This window comes from Triticum aestivum, chromosome 5A (genome assembly GCF_018294505.1).
Source record: "Triticum aestivum cultivar Chinese Spring chromosome 5A, IWGSC CS RefSeq v2.1, whole genome shotgun sequence".
Lineage (NCBI taxonomy): Eukaryota > Viridiplantae > Streptophyta > Magnoliopsida > Poales > Poaceae > Triticum > Triticum aestivum.
This window is the reverse complement of record NC_057806.1, coordinates 323,106,549-323,127,227: the sequence shown is the minus strand read 5'-3', so window position 1 is coordinate 323,127,227 and position 20,679 is coordinate 323,106,549.

Below are 20,679 nucleotides of genomic sequence, written 5' to 3'. Positions count from 1 at the left end.
CGAAGTGAAGCAAAGAAGAGAAGGAACCTTCATCAATCAATCCAAATACACTCAAGACATGCTCAAGAGATTCAAGCTAAGTGACGTCAAGCCGGCCTCCACTCCAATGCCCACCAAGTGCCAACTTGACTTAGATCCCAATGGTAAAGTGGTGGATCAAAAGGTATATCGTTCCATGATTGGATCCTTGCTTTACCTTTGTGCATCTAGACCGGACATCATGTTGAGTGTGGGAATTTGTGCACGGTTTCAAGCCGCACCTAAGGAAAGTCACTTTGTGGCGGTCAAACGAATCTTTCGATATTTGGCTCATACCCCAAACTTTGGCTTATGGTACCCAAGAGGATCAAACTTCAAGCTTGTAGGGTACTCGGATTCCGATTGGGCGGGAGACAAAGTGGATAGGAAGTCCACTTCCGGAGGGTGCCAATTCCTTGGTTGCTCTTTGGTAAGTTGGTCTTCCAAAAAGCAAAGTTGTGTGTCTCTCTCGTCCACTGAGGCGGAGTATGTTGCCGCCGGTAGTTGTTGTGCACAACTTCTATGGATGAGGCAAACTTTAAAGGATTACGGTGTCACTTGTGACAAAGTGCCTCTTTGGTGTGACAATGAAAGTGCCATCAAGATTTCTCTCAACCCAGTGCAACACTTCAAGACGAAGCATATTGAGATTCGGTATCACTTCATCCGGGATCACATTAGGCGAGGAGAGATCGAGCTCAACTATGTCAACACTCATGACAACCTTGCAGATATTTTCACGAAGCCCTTGGATGAAGCAAGATTTCGCGAGTTAAGGCATGAGCTAAATATCATTGATTCGAGCAATGTGGCTTGAACCCGTGCACACCCTACCACGCTCAATTTGGTGTCTAGTTTAGGTGTAGGCATGGACATAGGGGGAGTGGTGTTCTCTCAATGAACTCTCCCTCCCCCCATTATGCATAAATTGATCAAGTCTTTCACTTTAGCCATTGTTGATGGCACTTGTGCTTAAAAGACGAGTTTTGGTCATGGGCCCAAGGTTAAAATCTTCGCGGTGCCATACCTTTTGACTCAAACATAGGTGGCCTCGGCCACCGCCCTCTTTTGAAGAGGTGTGTCTTGGTCGTTTGCTGGTGTGTGTTTTTCTCTTGCCGTTTTTGTCGTTTCGTCGAGCTAAAGCCGTGTCTGTTTAGTTGCCGTGGCGTGCTGGGCGGTACTACCGCTGGTGGTGCGCGGTACTACCGCTTATAAGCGGTACTACCGCCCCCCAGCGCGGTACTACCGCTGAGGGACGGGACCAGGGGGTTAAGTCGGGGCAGGGGGAGGTTTCTTCTCCCCCATACCCATTCACTTCGCCCCTCTTTTCTCTTCCTCTCTCCAGCCTCCTCTCGCCGCGGGAGGGCTCCGGCGGATCTCCGTCTCCGGGGCGTCCCTCTCCATTTCCTTTGGTGGAGTCGATCCCCACCTCGTCCTCTTGCCATGGATGCCGGTATTGCCCCCGTTCTTTCTTTCGTTTTGTCTCTTTTTCAGTTCTTGTTTCTTAGGGGCAATGGTGGTTGCATCTCTAGATTTTTGGCTAAATCTAGGCTTGAGTTGGTTGGAGAAGGCAACTAGACTATCTCGATTAGAGTTTGGTAGGATTATTTTTGAATTTGGTAGGCCAGTAGTGCCGGATCTGACTGCGGTAGTAAGAACCCGCTGTTTCACCGCCTCGTGCTATATGAAACTGCTGTTTCTCCGCCTCAAGCAGTACTATCGCTCCTCTTGGAGCAGTACTACCGCTTGACCTAGAGCGGTACTACCGCTCCCTTTGGGGCGGTACTACCTCTTGGGGCGGTACTACCGCGGGCAGGTCACGGTACTACCGCTGAATGCCAATTTCCATCATTTTCCTGCCTTACCTTGATCTTTTTGTTGAGTATGTTGGCTTATGCTCGTTCTTTCTGGTTGTTTTGCGTGTTCTTGTGTTTGGCTCCAGGTGATGACCGTTCCGAGAAGCAAGGTCGCCGTATCAACCCCGGGCGTGCCACATCAAAACGCTACCGCACCTCGGAGCCAGTCGGTGGTTCCTCGAGCACCCAACCGCCTCCAGCAAGTGCATCTGCAAGTGTTCCTCCACCTCCTCAGCAATCGAAGCGAGCCGCCAACAAGCCAAAAGGGAAGACTGTGACTGAGATGACCAACAAGGAGTTTTGGGAGAAGCGTTGCCGCAACCCCTATGCGGTGGACCAAGAACCCACTTTGGTCAACCGCCCGTTCTGGAACCGTTTTCAGTTTGCCATCTACTTTGATGTGATCAAGGCCAAGAAGAATCTTTTTGTTGATGTTCGCTCCATTGACACTGATGCTATGGAGAAGGACCCGGAGTACTTTGGCGAAGCTCTTCAGATGTGCACTCAGCTGAACATTCTCAGGATCATGCAATTCAACAAGGATTTCGATGCGGATTTGGTGGCTCAATTCTATGCCACCGTCCATCTTGGGACGGATGTCGACAGGACTCTGACATGGATGACCAATGGCAAGCTGCTTTCTGTCAAGTGGAAGGCTTTCATGGAGTTACTTGATGTGGTGGATACCGGGCTTGAGACTCCTGTCGGTTTCCGTCCTCACCGCAATGCTACATCCACCCACAAGCAAGCCCTTTGGCCCTACTGCACTGTGAAGGTTCACCCAGTAACTGAGAAGAAGACCTATGAGCTGTCTCCGTATCTGGACATTCTTCATCGCATATTCCGTGAGACTCTCTTCCCTCGGATCGGGAATCTGGATATGGTCCACTCTTACCTCGTGGACATGCTCCTTTTCTGTCAGCATGAGAAGGAAGCAAGCACTGGAGAGAGCCTGGATATCTCTCATGTCATGTGGTCTGAACTTCTATCTGCCGTGTCTGAGCGCAAGTGTCCTATCTATGGTCCATTCATCATGAGGCTCATTGAGAGGGCCTGGGCACAGACTTATCCCAGAGTGCTGCTAGAGACTGGAGACTTGGTTTCTCATGAGATCAAGCGTCTGAGGAAGAAGGACAACTGGACAGCGCCTCACACAGGGGGTCCATCTGCTACTGCTGCCACAGGGGGCCCGTCTGCTGCTGCTGCTGCCATGGGGACCGAGGGTGAGGCTGCTACTGATGCTCATGAGGAGGACTTTGGCCCCTCTAGTGCAGAACCGTCATGGGCACAGAAGCTTAAGCGCAAGATGAAGAAGCTTTTCTGCATGGAGTCCCATGGTCAGTACATGACTCATGTGGCGGAGAAGCATGCCAGGACGCGCCACAAGGAGCTCATGCGTCAGATGGGAGCAACAGTTGCCAGTGGGTCTGAGGGTCAGATCACTGAAGAGGAGGACTGGATTCATCAGAATTGCCACTGGACCGACTCCGATGCCGAGCAGTTTTCGACCCACGATGAAGATGCAGAGATGTGATGTTCGAGATCTTCCTCCTCCCATCACCTGGAGTCGTAGTGTCACTCTATGCCCTTTTGGTGTCTCGCTGCCAAAGGGGGAGAGAGTGTAGGGATTTGCTTCTTGTGTCGTGCTTTGAGTCGTCTTGTGTGTTTTCTTGTGTGTTCCTTCTTTGGTTTGGTTTGGTGTGAGACCTAAGTTCTAGTCATATGGTGTAAGACATATGCTCCCTATCGCTATCTTATTACTTATGTCATTTCAGAGTACTGTAGTTTATTATGAGATGCATGCTTGTCCTGTTTATTCACTTCTCTCATATATCTTGTGCTTAGTATTGTTGGACTATAAAATATAGGGGGAGTGTTGATCCGAGTGTGTGTGTCGTGCCATCTCTTGGTGCACACATTCTGGGGGAGCCCGTCTACATTTTGTAGTTCTTAGCTTTCTTCGCTTTATTTCTTTTCCTTGCGCAAATCCCTAGTTGTCATCAATCCACCAAAAAGGGGGAGATTGTTACGACATATCTCTCTCAAGGTAGTTTTGGTGATTGATGACAACATGTTTGCGGCCTAATCTTGTGCTTTGAATTATTCACAGATTCTCCCCTGGCACGAGACGCCTTCTTCCCCTCGGAGTGTATTTCAAGATGGTGTAGCTCTTTCGTTTATTTCTCGGTGGACTAGTTGCGTAGAGGGCACCGTACTATCAAGAGGGGGTCCGCTGGGGTTTCGCATGGGTGGAATCATCACGTACACATCAGCTTCTCACCCTCCGAGCATTTCCTTTCCATTGAAGAGATCTCTCCTCTCTCTTCCTTGTCCTGGCTGGGTCAAAGCGGCAGTACCGCTGAGAACCACAAGCGGCAGTACCGCTCCACAGTGGTAGTACCGCCCGTGGCTCCACAGCAGTAGTACCGCTGGGGGCCTGGCACCTCCGCCTGGTCCTCAGCTTCTTTGAGAGATTTCTTCTCTCTCACTCGCGCCCCAGCGGTAGTACCACACTGCCTGCGGTACTACGGCCGAAGGGTCACAAGCGGCAGTACCGCTCCACAGTGGTACTACCGCCCTTGACCCCACTGCCGTAGTACCGCTGGGCAGTCTGGTTCCTACCGCCTCGATTCGAGAGGTCTTTTTCTCGTGTCGGGTTTTGCGGCACTAGTCACGGTTGTAGTGGCGGTAGTACCATTCCGGGAGCGGTAGTACCGCCCTACCACCGCGGTAGTACCGCAGTTGGGTCCGTTCCCTACTTGTCTCCTCAGCGCGGCAGTACCGCTGGCTGGCGCGGCAGTATCGTTGTCCTGGCGGTAGTACCGCCCCCCTCTCAGCAGTAGTACCGCCCTGTGCGGGGCTGGTTGGTGGGGGGCAACGGGTTTGTTGCCCCCACTATAAAAGGTAGTCCCCTTCTTCCTTCTCACCTACCTCTTGTCTCCCCCAAAGCTCCATTTATTGCTCAAGCTCCATTAAATACTCCAAGCTTCATTTTCGCCCGATCTATATCTCTAGCCAATCAAACGTGTTGATTTGCTCAGGAGTGGTTGAGAAGGCTCCGATCTACACTTCCACCAAGGGATTTTCGATTCCCCCACTCATCCCTAGCGGATCTTATTGCTCTTGGGTGTTTGGGCACCCTAGACGGTTGAGGTCACCTCGGAGCCATATTCCATTGTGGTGAAGCTTCATGGTCTTGTTAGGAGCCTCCGATTAAGTTGTGGAGATTGCCCCAACCTTGTTTGTAAAGGTTCGGTCGCCGCCTTCAAGGGCACCAATAGTGGAATCACGGCATCTCGCATTGTGTGAGGGCGTGAGGAGAATATGGTGGCCCTAGTGGCTTCTTGGCGAGCATTGTGCCTCCACACCGCTCCAACGGAGACGTACTTCCCCTCAAAAGGAAGGAATTTCGGTAACACATCCTTGTCTTCACCGGATCCACTCTTGGTTATCTCTTACCTTTACTTGTGCAAGCTCTTTAGTGTTTCTACCCTTGCTTGCTTGTATGCTTGTTGTTATTGCATCATATAGGTTGCTCACCTAGTTGCACATCTAGACAATCTACTTTGATGCAAAGTTTAATTTGGTAAAGAAAAGCTAAAAATTGGTAGTTGCCTATTCACCCCCCTCTAGTCAACCATATCGATCCTTTCAGCGGCTCTGGCTTGATGGGGGACGGAGGGGCCAACAGCGACACCACGCTGTCGCCCACAGCGGAGAGGGCAAGGGCCTGCGCCATTGCCGCCTCGTAGCGGGCCTCCTCTTCCGCCTCCGCCGCCTTCGTCGCCTCCGCTCTGCGCCGCTCATCCTCTTCGCTCTCCCGGTAGACGGCCGCAAGGGCCGCCTGGTCCTCCTCGCGGACGACCAACGGCGTTGGCCTCCGGTCGACCGCGCGCACGCCCCGTCGCCTCCTCTCCTCGTGCTCGAAGGCGAACCACCTCGCCTAGCTGGGCGAGTCAGTTGCGTAGGCATTGTCGAGGCGCTGCTCCGGCGTCAGCAGCGCCCGCCGGCGCCGCACCTCCTTCGCGTGAGGACGAGCCGACCGCGGTGCCGCCGGCACTGGGATCCTATCTGGATCCAGATGCCAGTCGTGCGGCAGCGTCACGTCCGGATACGGCAGAGGCTGGCGGTTCTGCCAGTGCCACTCCGCATGGTGCATTGGCACGCTAACGCGCTGCCTCTGTCGGCGAGGCGCCGGTGGGGGTGGGAGGAACTCGGAGGGGAAAGGGATGGCGGGGGACTTGCCCTTGGCCTTGCTGCCACTGGCGCCGGAGAAGAGGCCCATCGTCGTTGTGGTTGTGGTGGCTAGGGTTTGCCGGCGACGAGGGAGCAAGGTGGGCAGATGGGGACGGTGAGTTTGGATGAGGACGGCCCCGCCGCACGGTCGGCTTAAAAAAGGACGAGTGCCGTCGCTGACGCATGGGCCCGTCGTCATAAATTAAGCTGACCGCGTGGGCAGCAGGTAGTTGGACGGCTGCCATGTGGGGACGCGGCGGATAGCGAGAAGGCGCGCGAAGCGTCCGTTCGGTGTCCGCGCCGACGCATTTGGGCCGCAAATGCGTCGGTGCGGACGCAACGCGGGCGTGATTTGGGTTTAGGTCGGCACGTTGGGCCGTCACTTTTGTCCGCGCCGACCCAAACGGACGCAGGCGGATGAAATGGGTTGGCCCTTTGGAGTTGCTCTAAGAGCATACTACAACCATATCTTTGTATTTGGTACAATAGTATTTGTAATCTATTTCCCACCTTAACTTTACGAAAGGCTTAGAGCATCTACGGCCGGGCGTCCCAAACCCGTCCCATACGTCCTAGCGGGCCACCCGATCACTGACCCATGACGACTTTTCGACCCAGACGGGCACCTCAAACGGGCCTCAAACGTTTGGGCTGACCGACACCCCTCATATTCAGCCCAAATATGGGGGCGGATATGAGACGTCCGGACACGCCCGCCATGTCGGATCCGGCCCACGCTGGCCCACCCGACCCACATATATTTCTCCCCATCCGCTCGTCGGACCAAACCCCAGTCACTTCTATCCACTCTCCTCCGCCGCCCAAGCTCTTCCCGAGCGCCATTCGGCAGTCTTCGGCATGGCGGACAGTGGATCCAAGTCCTTCACCTCCAGATCCATCAGCTCGGAGCTCATCCTATGCGGCCCCAAAGAGGAGATGGCCATCCGGCTTGTGCTCCGTCGCTCCCGGGAGGAGGCCCGTGCACAGCAGTGCTCGGACAGCTTCCGTCAAGAATCCATTGCGTCCACCCAAATGGCGCGTGAATCCGGTGCTAGGGCAGCCGTCGCTGCCTCACTGGAGGCGGTGCGGTCCATCTGGCATCCGAACACGATGGCGGACACGCAACCCCCCTGTTGGCGTGCCGAGGCCATGGACGCACCGTGGGCGTCGACCGATGCAAACATGGCACGGCATGCCCACCGTGCGCGGTAGCGAGCGTGAGACGCGGCGACAGCGCTCGTTGTGGTGGATGTCGGCGAGGCGGAGTCGCATTCTTCGGCGCCCCGTACAGTGCACTAGTCCAGACGATGAAACCGCATTGAGGTGGATGTCGCCAGCCCATCTCAGGACGGATCCATCATCGATCTGACGTCCACTAGCACCCAACGGGTTACAGGCTCCGGCGAGAAAGAGTAGGGCATGGGAGACGGTGGCGCCTTGAATCCCGTGAGTTGGCTCATGTCCCATGCCTACTCTACCTTGCCGGTGACCGGGCCAACACTCTGGGGAGTGCAGCCGACCGCCGACATGGCCATGACCGGACGAGCTCCGCTTAAAGATCGCTACATTGCACGTACTAATATGGACTTGAGGTTTCTAATTTGAGATATCCGGATGTGGATTGCATTATTTGAGGTGCGACCGGTCAATAGGCGCGTCCGCGGGCGTTTGAGGGGCCGGATTTGCAAAATCCGATTGTATATGCTCTTATTATCCTTCAAGTCATGTGCTCTATATAAACAGTCTGACACGCTCAATATAACACACAATGCATTACATAAATTCTCTCCTCTTTAGCCATGTTGCAGATATCATATGCAACTATGCAAGTTTCTAGGTCTTGCTCGGCCACAACTTGCACGCCGCATTACCCATTGGGAGATCGATCACCATGATCTTCACCAGAGGTTGTGCAACCCCTACTTAGAGAGTTTTTCCCCATCCATTGCCTAGGGTTTTTCTTTCTCGATGGTTGATTCATCTGTGTTGTTTATTTTTGGTTCATTGACCATAGGTCCGATTGCGTCGCCCGTCGACTCTTCGCCCGCCTCTAGTTCGACCTTGACAACAGTTACACGGGCCACCTTTACAACTCTGTCGCATGGTGCACAAATGTGTTGCTTCTAGGCCCCTCCATCTACATGTCCTATGTCAGTCATCGTCGTTCCACTCTGATTGCAACGCCTCGACCTCCACCTCCACGAAGATCGAGTAGTTCATGACGGCAGGCCTGGTGTGTTGGCAGCCCAACATCATCTTATAAGTCTAACACATGTGAACCGTTGATCTGATTTGCATCCAATGGTTGTGAGTGCTTCCTAGCGAAGGCACTAGAGAAGAAAACCCTAGCCACTTCACCCCTGCTAGTGGTAGCTGTCATTTTCGTGTGAGTGTGAGAACATTCAACTTGTGAGAGAAAGGAAGAAGAACAATAAGTTTCGTCTGGATTTGCTGCATCTGACTAGATAGTGTTCAGGCTGGTGATTGGAGGCTCAAACATGTTTGGATTGACCCCAAACTTGGTGAGCTCATTCCTTACTTTGAGTACTTCGATTTTCTTAGCTGGTTTCAGGATTCAGTCAATAGAGGACCGGATCTGAGAGTGGTTTTGTCATCTCGGACTGTTGCAGTTTAGAACAGTTTGGGTAGGCAATCGGCATCCGATTGAGCTGAAATTTTGAGGGGATTTCAAGAACTTGTGTGCCTACTTGTCTGCCAAATTTGACGTTGTCTAGTTCAGTGGTTTAAGACTAGTTTGCAAAATACTAAAGGGGACAGAAGTTGTGTAAACTCTGCTTTGCTGAAATCTTGCCTCCTGTGGTTGTTGTTGATGATGATGGTTGGAAATATGGAGAGTGTGTTGTAAATCTATCTAGATGTTCTAGAGAAAACTTTGTAATCACCATTCTCATACTAAAGTTGTGTGGACCGGTCGGTCCACAACCGTGGTTTTTTACTCCTCAAGTTGAGGAGATTTTTCCACGTTAAATCATGTGTCACATGTGGGTGTTTTTTGTGTTATTCTGTTGCTTACTTGTTGGTTGCAGCTATCCTCAAAGTTCAATATAAGTGAAGGGAGGGGGATGTGTAGTGTGCATATTTGTCGTGTCGGTGAATTTGTGCATTGCATCTTTGCTGTCCAGCCCCAACAGTCTATTGTCCATGTGTTGCTCTACTCAGTGCAACATTCTACGACCGCCACACATGCAACATGACTACACCTACATCAAGCCCCAGCAGAGTCGCAATATGGACCCAATAGACATAAAACCCCCAAATATGGCGATTTTGGGTTAAACTAACATTCTAACAGAGTCTCCATATGGGTTTCGATCAACATAATTTATGGAGCTCGCTCCATAAACGACCTCGTAGCCTCCATATTTGGAGATTGGGAAGGCCGGTATGAAGGTTGGTCCATAAACAATTGCTAGTGCAGGAGGGAAGTTTTAGCTTATTCCTCCTCATGCCATGACTGGGTTTGCAGCAGCACGCCGCTTGTACATGCATGTGTCTCTGTGTCCCGATTAGTCACCGACGAGTGGGTCGGCATGACTGGTAACTATTGAGCCATCAATGACTTCCATCGCTCCTTCCAATTCCCTAGGTGGCCATTCAAATGGCCATGCGACTTCATCCAGGCTATAAAAAGCTCGACGATGAGGTGTCCCCATCATTGAATCCCTAGTCGTCATCCCCCCAATCTTCTTCTCTCTCGGCAACGATGCCCCATGTCAAAACACAACCTACAGACTGAACACGGTGGCAGAGCAGAATGTCCCATCATAGCCGTCCCACAACCATGGGGTGAACTCTCCTCGCGACATCGTTGGATCTCGAGGGTGGTGGCAGACCTGGTAGGGGATCAAACACATCCTGTGGCACCAACGACGGCCACAGGGGGGCCAGGCCCCTTGTACAGGTGAAGGAGGTGGGTGTCGTCCAGGTCGGCCTAGTCGCCCTCTTGTCCGGGTGAATGACTTCGTCCCCGTCATGGCCCAGCTGGAGCGGGGAGGAGGAGGGGTTGATGACCCACAAGTGCAGGGGATCACAATAGTCTTCAAGGGAAGTACTCCAACCCAAATTTATTGATTTGACACAAGCGGAGCCAAAGAATATTTATAAGACTTAGCAGTTGAGTTCTCAATTCAACCACACCTGGATAGATAACTTTATTGCAACAATTTATCAGTAGCACAGTAATCTGATAGCAGTAGTGATATATATATAATAATAGTAACAGTAGCAAGAACAGTATTACAAAATAGTAGCAGAGTGCAGTAGTAGTAACTATAGAAAGAGCAACAGTAATGAAAAGCGTAGGCATGTAAGTAGATACTGAGTTTTGTTCAAATGAGATTCATTATGTAACAGTAGTAACATAGAGCAGTGGCAAACTAGCTTTAATTCATCAATCATATGTAGACATGCATTCTATAAATAGGTGTACGTGCTTGCCATAAGAACTTGCACAAGGTCTTTTGTTCTACCCTCCCGTGGTAGCGGAATCATAACGGAATGTCGCTCATTTTAACAAAGAACCGGATCAAAGCATTAATATACGCTGAATACATGTAATCCTCAAGGTGAAGTCATCCATGTCGATATCCCAGTTATTGTCACTTTGGGTCTAGGGTTTAGAACAATAACAGGTGCATACAACTTGCAGATAAGATCAAGAACACAAATATATTCATGAAAACATAGAGGGTTCAGATATGAAATTATGACACTCAGACCTTAGTGGCGAGCATTAAGAATACCAAGGTAATAGCAACATCAATCTCATAACATAGTAGATACTAGGCATCAAGACCTAACAAACCTGACATCTACTCCCTCCATTTCTAAATATAAGTCTTTTTAGAGATTTCAATACAAACTAGATACGGATGTATATAGACATATTTTAGAGTGTAGATTCACTCATTTTGCTCTGTATGTAGTCCCTTATTGGAATCTCTAAAAAGACAAATATTTAGGAACGGAGGGAATATTACATAAGAAATCTCATCCAATTCCCATCTACCTCCATGTGTCTACCGAGAAATTACTCACACATGGATGCCAACATCATGAAATTATTATTGGAGAAGGATTGGTGATGTCGATGGCAATGAATCCCCCTTTCTGGAGCTAGAAACAGACTCCATTTCAGATCTCTGGAGGAAGAACATGAGGTGGCGGCAACTTCACATTATAAAACACGCCTGTGATTTTTTGTGAACTTTTTATGCTTATATATGATTCTTGGGCACTGGACTCATCGTAAGGCGATGGGCCAGGGGGGCGCCCTCGAGGGTGGCTAAGCCAGCAGGCCGTGTGGAGTCTTGGTGCTCTGGTCCATCTTCATTCTTTAATTCATCATATATTATAAAACAAAAATATTCTCAAAAAATCCCATCCAATTCTGAGCACTTCTATTTCCGAACAAAAATAATATCATGACAATTCTACTGAAATAACATCATTCCGGGCTAGTTTCATTCAAATCGTGCAAATTAGAGGCCAACATAATAGCAGAAACTATTTTGGAAAGTAGATATGTTTGAGGCGTACCGGGAATCTGGATGACCCAATCCACATCGTGCTCGAGCTCACCGCCCTCCAAGTTTGCATTGAGGCCCGAGTCAACCGTGGGTATGGTCACATACTCATAGACAATGCGTAACGGTTGTTAGACGGGAGAGAGGAGATTTGGTGGAATCGTTGATTGTATTGCTTGTGCCTCATGGGCATATATATATGAGTACATGCTCAACTTGGAGTACAAGACAAGCCGGAACGTATCCTAGTCTATCTCGTATTTCCTAACTAAACATAATACTCAACATCCCCCTGCAGTCACAACGGTAGCGATGAAGACAGTGAGACTAGAGAAGAATTCGAAGGCAAGCCGACGAACACCCCCATAGTCGTAACATTCGATGCATCACATAAGTCATGGCTGGAGTGGTAACCGACGAGGTTGCTCAAGCAAGGCGGTAGCCCTTTGTGCCGATGTCGATGTAGCCGAGAGATGATGTCACTTGAAGCTACGTCGGTATTTCTCCAAAGAGGAAGGGACGATGCTGCACAACGGCGGTAGGTATTTCCCTCAGATATGAAACCAAGGTTATCGAACCAGTAGGAGAACCAAGCAACACAACATAAAACAGCACCTGCACACAAATAACAAATACTCATAACCCGACGTGTAAAAAGGGTTGTCAATCCCTTTCGGGTAACGGCGCCAGAAATTGGCACGTGAACGGGAGAAAGTTTTAAATATTGATAGATCGAACACCAAATAAAATAAATTGCAGCAAGGTATTTTTGTATTTTTGGTTTAGTAGATCTAAAAATAAAAGCAAATGCAAATAGATCGCAAAGGCAAATAATATGAGAAAGAGACCCGGGGGCCGTAGATTTCACTAGTGGCTTCTCAAGAAAAATGGCAAACGGTGGGTAAACAAATTACTGTTGGGCAATTGATAGAACTTCAAATAATCATGACGATATCCAGGCAATGATCATTATATAGGCATCACGTCCAAGATTAGTAGACCGACTCCTGCCTGCATCTACTCTCCACACATCGACCGCTATCAAGCATGCATCTAGTGTATTAAGTTCATGGAGCAACGGAGTAATGCAATAAGAATGATGACATGATGTAGACAAGATCTAGATATGTAGAGATAGACCCCATCGTTTTATCGTTAGTAGCAATGATGCATACGTGTCGGTTCCCTTTCTGTCACTGGGATCAAGCACCATAAGATCGAACCCACTACAAAGCACCTATTCCCATTGCAAGATAAATAGATCAAGTTGGCCAAACAAAACCCAAATATCGGAGTAGAAATACGAGGCTATAAGCAATCATGCATATAAGAGATCAAAGAAACTCAAATAACTTTCATGGATATAAAAAGATAGATCTGATCATAAACTCAAAGTTCATCCGATCCCAACAAACACACCGCAAAAAGAGTTACATCATATGGATCTCTAAGAGACCATTGTATTGAGAATCAAACGAGAGAGAGGAAGCCATCTAGCTACCAACTACAGACCTGAAGGTCTACAAAGAACTACTCATGCACCATCGGTGAGGCACCAATGGAAGTGGTGAACCCCTCTGTGATGGTGTCTAGATTCGATCTGGTGGTTCTGGACTCTGCGGCGGCTGGAATTGATTTTCGTCGACTCCCCTAGGGTTTCTGGGATATTGGGATATTTATAGAGCAAAGAGGCGGTCCGGGGGGCACCCGAGGTGAGCACAACCCACCAGGGCGCGCCTGGGCCTCTAGACGCGCCCTGGTGGGTTGTGCTCTCCTCGGAGCACCTCCTAGGAACTGCCTTGTCCCTTTAGGTATCTTCTGGTCCATAAAAAATCTCCGTAAAGTTTTGTTGCATTTGGACTCCGTTTGGTATTGATTTTCTGCGATGTAAAAACATGCAAAAAATAGCAACTGGCACTTGGCACTATGTTAATAGGTTAGTACCAAAAAATGATATAAAATGATTATAAAACATCCAAGATTGATAATATAACAGCATGGAACAATCAAAAATTATAGATACGTTGGACACGTATCAGCATCCCTGAAAGCACAAGTGCTCCCTGGGTGATTTTGGTAATTAATGTCAACATATCTCTTGTTGGACTAATGTTTTCATCTAGTATGTTTCAGATAAGTTCAACAATGGAGTGGCATGGACAAGAGGATGTGGAACCCCTTCAATATGATGAGGACAAAGGACTGGCTCAAGCTCAAAGCTCAGGACTCTACATTTTATATTTTTGTGATCCAAGATCACATTGAGTCCACAGGAAAGCCAATACTATTAAAAGGGGATGAGGTGTTGCTTAATGGCTTGCTTGCTCAAAGTGCTTAGTGATATGCTCCAAAGCCCTCAACCACTTTCTCACATCCACATTTGTCCCAAACCTAGAGTCAAATTCGGCCCTACCAAAACTTTCCATCCGGCGCCATCGAGTTCAGTTGACATAGCCACTGCCAAAAACCCTAGCCAATTCTGTCTCACCGATGGGATCTTTGTCTCACCGAGATGGGCTTGCAAACTCTCTATGGCCAACTACAATAATTTCGGTCCCACCGGAATATGCAATTGGTCTCACCGATTTTTCTTGGCCAACTCTCTGTTTCACTTATTACCCAAATCGGTCCCACCGAGTTTGTGTAATTAGTCAAACCGAGATGAGGTTTTACCCTAACCCTAGCACATCGGTCCCACCGAGTTGACCATGTTGGTCCCATCGGAAATCCTAACGTTCATATTTTGAACTAGATCGGTCTGACCGAGTTTTCTGATTCGGTCCCACCGAGTTTAGTAAATTGTGTGTAACGGTTAGATTTTGTGTGGAGGCTATATATACCCCTCCACCAACTCTTCATTCTTTGGGAGAGCCATCAGAACATGCCTATACTTCCATCATACATTTTCTGAGAGAGAACCACCTACACTTGTGTTGAGGTCAAGATATTCCACTCCTACCACATAAATCTTGATCTCTAGCCTTCCCAAGTTGCTTTCCACTCAAATCATCTTTCCACCAAATCCAATCCTAGGAGAGAGAGTTGAGTATTAGGGAGACTATCATTTGAAGCACAAGAGCAAGGAGTTCATCATCAACACATCATCTATCACCTTTTGGATAGTGGTGTCTCCTAGATTGGTTAGGTGTCACTTGGGAGCCTCCGTCAAGATTGTGGAGTTGAACCAAGGAGTTTGTATAGGCAAGGAGATCGCCTACTTCGTGAAGATCTACCCTAGTGAGGCAAGTCCTTCGTGGGCGATGGCCATGGTGGGATAGACAAGGTTGCTTCTTCGTGGACCCTTCGTGGGTGGAGCCCTTCGTGGACTCGCGCAATCGTTACCCTTCGTGGGTTGAAGTCTCCATCAACGTGGATGTACGATAGCACCACCTATTGGAACCATGCCAAAAAATCTCCGTGTCTACATTGCGTTTGCACACTCCAATCTCATCCCTTTACATTCTTGCAAATTGCATGCTTTACTTTCCGCTGCTCATATACTCTTGACATGCTTGCTTGATATGTATTCTGAATGTTTAAACTTGTGCTAAAACTCCACCTAAACTTGAAGAAAATAAAAACTACCACTTTTCTTTGCTAAGAGTATATTCACCCCCCTCTAGACACCTCTTCTCGATCGCTTTTAATTGGTATCAGAGCCTTGGTATCCATTGCTTTGGTTTAATCGCCATTGAATGAAGATAGATGAGTCTATGTTGGGGAGTCTTAGACGAGGAGTGCCTATTCTTGATGGAGAGTACTTTCATGAGTGGAAAATTGAGATGCTTGAGCTTTTCAATGAATATCATTTGAACAAGTACATTACTAGCCCTTGTGCACCTCATGTTGATCCTTTGCATCCTACTCTTGATGAGTCTATTGACATGATCCGTAATCTTAGAACTGTCAATTTAATCACTAGAGGATTTCCTAGAAACTTGTTTGCTAGCTTGCCTGCTCTTGATTGTTCCTACACCATATGTAGATTTCTTGAGGAACGATTTCCAAACTATTCCTTGAAAAACTTAATTGAGATTCTTCATAAGTCTATTGCCTTGAGTAAGCTGAGTTCCAATGATCCCAAATTTGGTGATTGTCTATTTGAGCTTACTAATCTTATGAGTGCCAAAGGAGATGTCAGAATTATTAGCAATATCATTTCCGAAGTCATTAGAATTCATAGAGATGAACATTGTTATGGTCATACTTCTAATGAATCTCTCTCTCTAGGAATTGATCCACCACATGACGATGTTGAACATGGATACTATGATGAGGATGATGATAGTGACTATGATCTTGATGATGCAATGATACACTTTGGTCTTATGGCAAATCTTCGCGGCTACATGGCTGGAGGAAAGGAATGGGTTCTTGATAGTGGGTGTACCGATCACATGACCAGAGACAAGTATATGTTTTGTGAGCTTGCTAAAAACGACGGCCCTCGAAAGTATGTCACTTTTGGTGATAACTCAAAGGGCAAGGTGGTTGGCCTTGGTAAGGTGGCCATCTCACATGATAGCTGTATACAAAATGTTATGCTCGTTGAATCTCTTGGCTACAATTTACTTTCCGTATCTAGACTTGCTGACTTTGGTTTCAATGTCCTATTTACTGAAGTAGATTGCCAAGTGTTTCGTAGAGATAATAATAAAATGGTCTTTACCGGTACACGTAGAGGTGATCTATATATTGTTGATTTCACTAGAAAGGCTCAACGTAGAACTTGCCTTATTGCTAAATCTTCGAAAGGTTGGTTGTGTCATAGAAGGTTACGTCATGTGGGCATGCAAAATCTTGATAAGCTTATTAAAGGTGATCATATCCTTGGAGTAAAGGATGTTATATTTGACAAGGATATACTTTGTAGTGCTTGTCAAGCAGGAAAACAAGTTGGAGGAAGTCACCCCGTGAAGAACATTATGACCACGAGAAGACCGCTTGAGCTACTTCATATGGATCTCTTTGGTCCCAATGCCCACAAGAGTCTCGGTGGTAACTCATTTGGTCTAGTTATAGTTGATGATTTTTCAAGATTTACGTGGGTGTTCTTTCATGATGATAAATCGCAGGTCCAGAAGATCTTCAAGAACTTCGCTAGAAAGGCCCAAAATCAATTTGAAGTGAAGATCAAGAAGGTTTGCAGCGACAATGAAACGGAGTTCAAGAACTCAAATGTGGGTACCTTTCTTGATGAAGAAGGGGTTTCACATGAGTTCTCGGCTACGTGCACACCTCAACAAAATGGAGTTGTTGAGAGGAAGAGCCGAACTCTTATTGAGATGGCAAGAACGATGCTTGATGAGTACAAGACTCCAAAACACTTTTGGGCGGAAGCGGTTGAGATAGCTTGTCATGCAACAAATCGCTTGCATCTTCACAAGCTGCTCGGCAAGACGACATACGAGTTTCTCACTGATAACAAACCCCAAGTTGGATACTTTCGAGTATTCGTCTCGAAGTGCTACATTCTTGATAAGCATCATTGTTCTAAATTTGCTCCTAAATCTCATGAAGGTTTCCTACTTGGTTATGGATCAAACTCTTGCACTTACCGTGTCTACAACAATTCCACCCGAAAGGTTGAAGAGACGGTAGATGTGAAGTTTGATGAATCTAATGGCTCGCAAGTAGAGCAATTGCCAATTGATGTAGGAGATAAAGATCCTTCGAAAGCAATCCAAGACTTGTCTATTGGCAAGATTTGTCCAACGGAGGTGAAGGAGAGTACCTCGTCCGTCCAAGTGGAAACTTCTACCTCACAACAAGGTGAACCAAGAGTTGATACGGAAGCATCCATAAGTGGAACGCACCAAGATGAAGAAAACGAGGAAGTACACCAAGATGAACCTCATCAACCTCCCTCTCCACCACGACAAGGAAATGACAACATCAACAATGAAGAAGGACAAGAAGAAAGGACAAGATGATGAAGAAGATGTTCCACCCCGACCCAAGCAAAAGCTCTCACGAGTTCGAGCAAGAGTCTCAAGAGATCATCCCGTCGAACAAATCTTCAATGATATTCAAACCGGGAGAATCACTCGCTCTAGAACTCGTTTGGCTAACTTTTGTGAACATTATTTATTCATCTCTAGCATTGAACCTATGAAGGTTGAAGAAGCATTGGAAGATCCGGATTGGATAAACGCCATGCATGAAGAGCTACACAACTTCGAGAGAAATCAAGTGTGGACATTGGTCGAGAAGCCCGACAACAACCACAACATCATTGGTACAAAATGGGTGTTTCACAACAAACAAGACGAAGATGGTCAAGTCGTTCGCAACAAAGCACGTCTCATCGCCCAAGGGTACGCTCAAGTCGAAGGTATGGACTACGGTGAGACATATGCCCCATTGCTAGACTTGAGTCCATCCGCATCTTACTTGCCTATGCTAATCACCATGATATCACCTTGTACCAAATGGACATTAAAAGTGCTTTTCTAAATGGTGAAATTTAGGAGGAAGTTTATGTTAAACAACCTCCTCGTTTTGTCAATCCTAAGAAACCCGATCGTGTTTATAAACTTCACAAAGCTCTTTATGGTCTTAAACAAGCTCCTAGAGCTTGGTATAAATGCTTGACCAAGTTTCTTATTGAAAAAGGCTTTGAGATTTAAAAAATAGATTCTACTCTTTTTACTAAAAGGGTTAATGGTGAATTATTTGTGTGCCAAATTTATGTTGATGATATAATATTTGGTTCGACTAACCCTCATTTTAGTGAAAAGTTTGGGAAGATAATGTCGAAGAAGTTTGAGATGTCTATGATGAGTGAACTCAAGTTCTTTCTTGGTTTGCAAATCAAGCAAACTAAGGAAGGCACATTTGTTTCTCAAACAAAGTACACTGAGGACTTATTCAAGAATATCAATATGCAAGAAAGCAAAGGTATGAAAACACCCATGCCTACTAGTGGACATCTTAATTTGACTAAGGACGGTGAACCGGTTGACCAAAAGGTTTATCGCTCTATGATTGGTTCATTATTATATCTATGTGCCTCCCGTCCCGATATCATGCTAAGTGTGTGCATGTGTGCACGATATCAAGCGACCCCCAAAGAATGTCATCTTAAGGCTGTGAAAAGGATAGTGAGATACTTAATACATACACCAAATTTTGGCATTTGGTATCCTAAGAGTTCCTCATTTGATCTTGTTGGCTATTCTGATTCAGACTATGCCGGAGACAAGGTTGATAGAAATTCCACTTCGGGTACTTGTCAATTTCTTGGTAGATCTCTTGTGTCTTGGTCCTATAAGAAAGAAAACTCGGTATCCTTATCCACCGCCGAAGCGGAATACATTGCCGTTGGTTCATGTTGTGCTCAATTACTTTGGATGACCCAAACTCTTAAAGATTATGGGATCAATGTGAAACATGTTCCATTGCTTTGTGACAATGAGAGTGCTATTAAGATTGCTCACAATCCCGTGCAACATTCTCGAACTAAGCATATTGAAGTTCGTCATCATTTCATTCAAGATCATGTTGCTAAAGGGGACATTGATCTTAAGCATGTTCGTACCGACAAACAATTGGCGGATATATTCACCAAACCGCTTGATGAGAAAGTCTTTTGTTGTTTGAGAGGTGAATTGAACATCATTGATGCTTCAAACTTGGAGTAGGAACTCCATTTGGATACACGCTAGGCATGAGCCTATGACTAATCTTTGACTCTTATCTTATGATGATGATCATATGTCTTGGATATATTTGCACCCTTGCATGCTATCTAACCCTTGTAGGTACTTGGATGAATCTAAATCCATGAGATTGCAACTCACTCACATCTTGCGCAATCTCTACATCACCAAGTATCTACTCCATGGTGGTTGAATAAAAGGGAGCATGAAATCCTTCAAAATATCCTTTGACAAACTCTATATCAAATTTCATGACCGTCATTTTGGATACACAAGTGCTCTTCCTTGCAAAACTAACCCATGTAGGTAGATGAACTCACTTCCAAGTGGTGCTCCCAACTCTTGACGAGCTACATCAACCTTGAGCAACCCACACAAGTTCAACTACATGACTAAGATCAACACCACCACCCAAGGTATGTCATTCCATCTTAGAGAAGCTTTACCCCAAGATATGGGTCAAAGCAGCTCAACAAGATGTGAATACATCAAATGCTTGAACGAAAAATGGTAACCCCATTTTGAGCTTAAACGATGAGTATGACCTATGATCAAGTGTTCTCACTTGAGTCCTCAGTCAATATACTCTAACATAGGCGACTTTGTCACCGCCCATTTCTAGATGAAGTTCTCTAGTGTTTCTCTGAGTTTTTGCATTTGTCCTTTGCATATTTGTTCCCCTTCTTCTATAAAAAAACTTCATCTAGATTTTCCTTTATCTGTTTTGCATCCAATTCATTGCAAATCCTTCAGTTAATTCCTTGCAAATCTATCGTGGGTTTGTCACGACAGATGTCCTCATGAAAGGACTTAGTCGTGGAGCCATCGCAATGGGTTAGCTTAAAGGGGTTAAACCGGACAAGGGGACACTGGGAGTTTATACTAGTTCGGCCCCTTCGATGAAGGTAAAAGCCTACGTCTAGTTGTGATTGGTATTGCTAGGGTTTCGAAGACCAGGGAGCGAATCCACTTTGTCTAGCTCTCGAGTTATTGTCTGTCGTCCCTAAACCACTGTCGGGTCATCCCTTTATATACATAGGTTGACGCCCGCCGGTTTACAGAGTCCCGAAGCCAGATCATAAAAGTGTCCGGTTCGGTCTCTACACTTCCTATCTTACAATGCAAGTTACATAATTAATTCGGTTTACATCTACAGGCCTTAACTCGCCTCTGGGCCTTGGGCCTTCATAAAGCGCCATCATCCTTACATCTTCATGGGCTTCTAATCTTCATAAAGCTAATCTGGCTACTCCTGGCCGGTTTACGTCCAATAGTAATATACCCAACATTAGGCCCCAGATTGATTTGAACTCGTTCATGTCAATCTTCAATACTTAGAAAAATTCCTCCCTTTTCATCTTG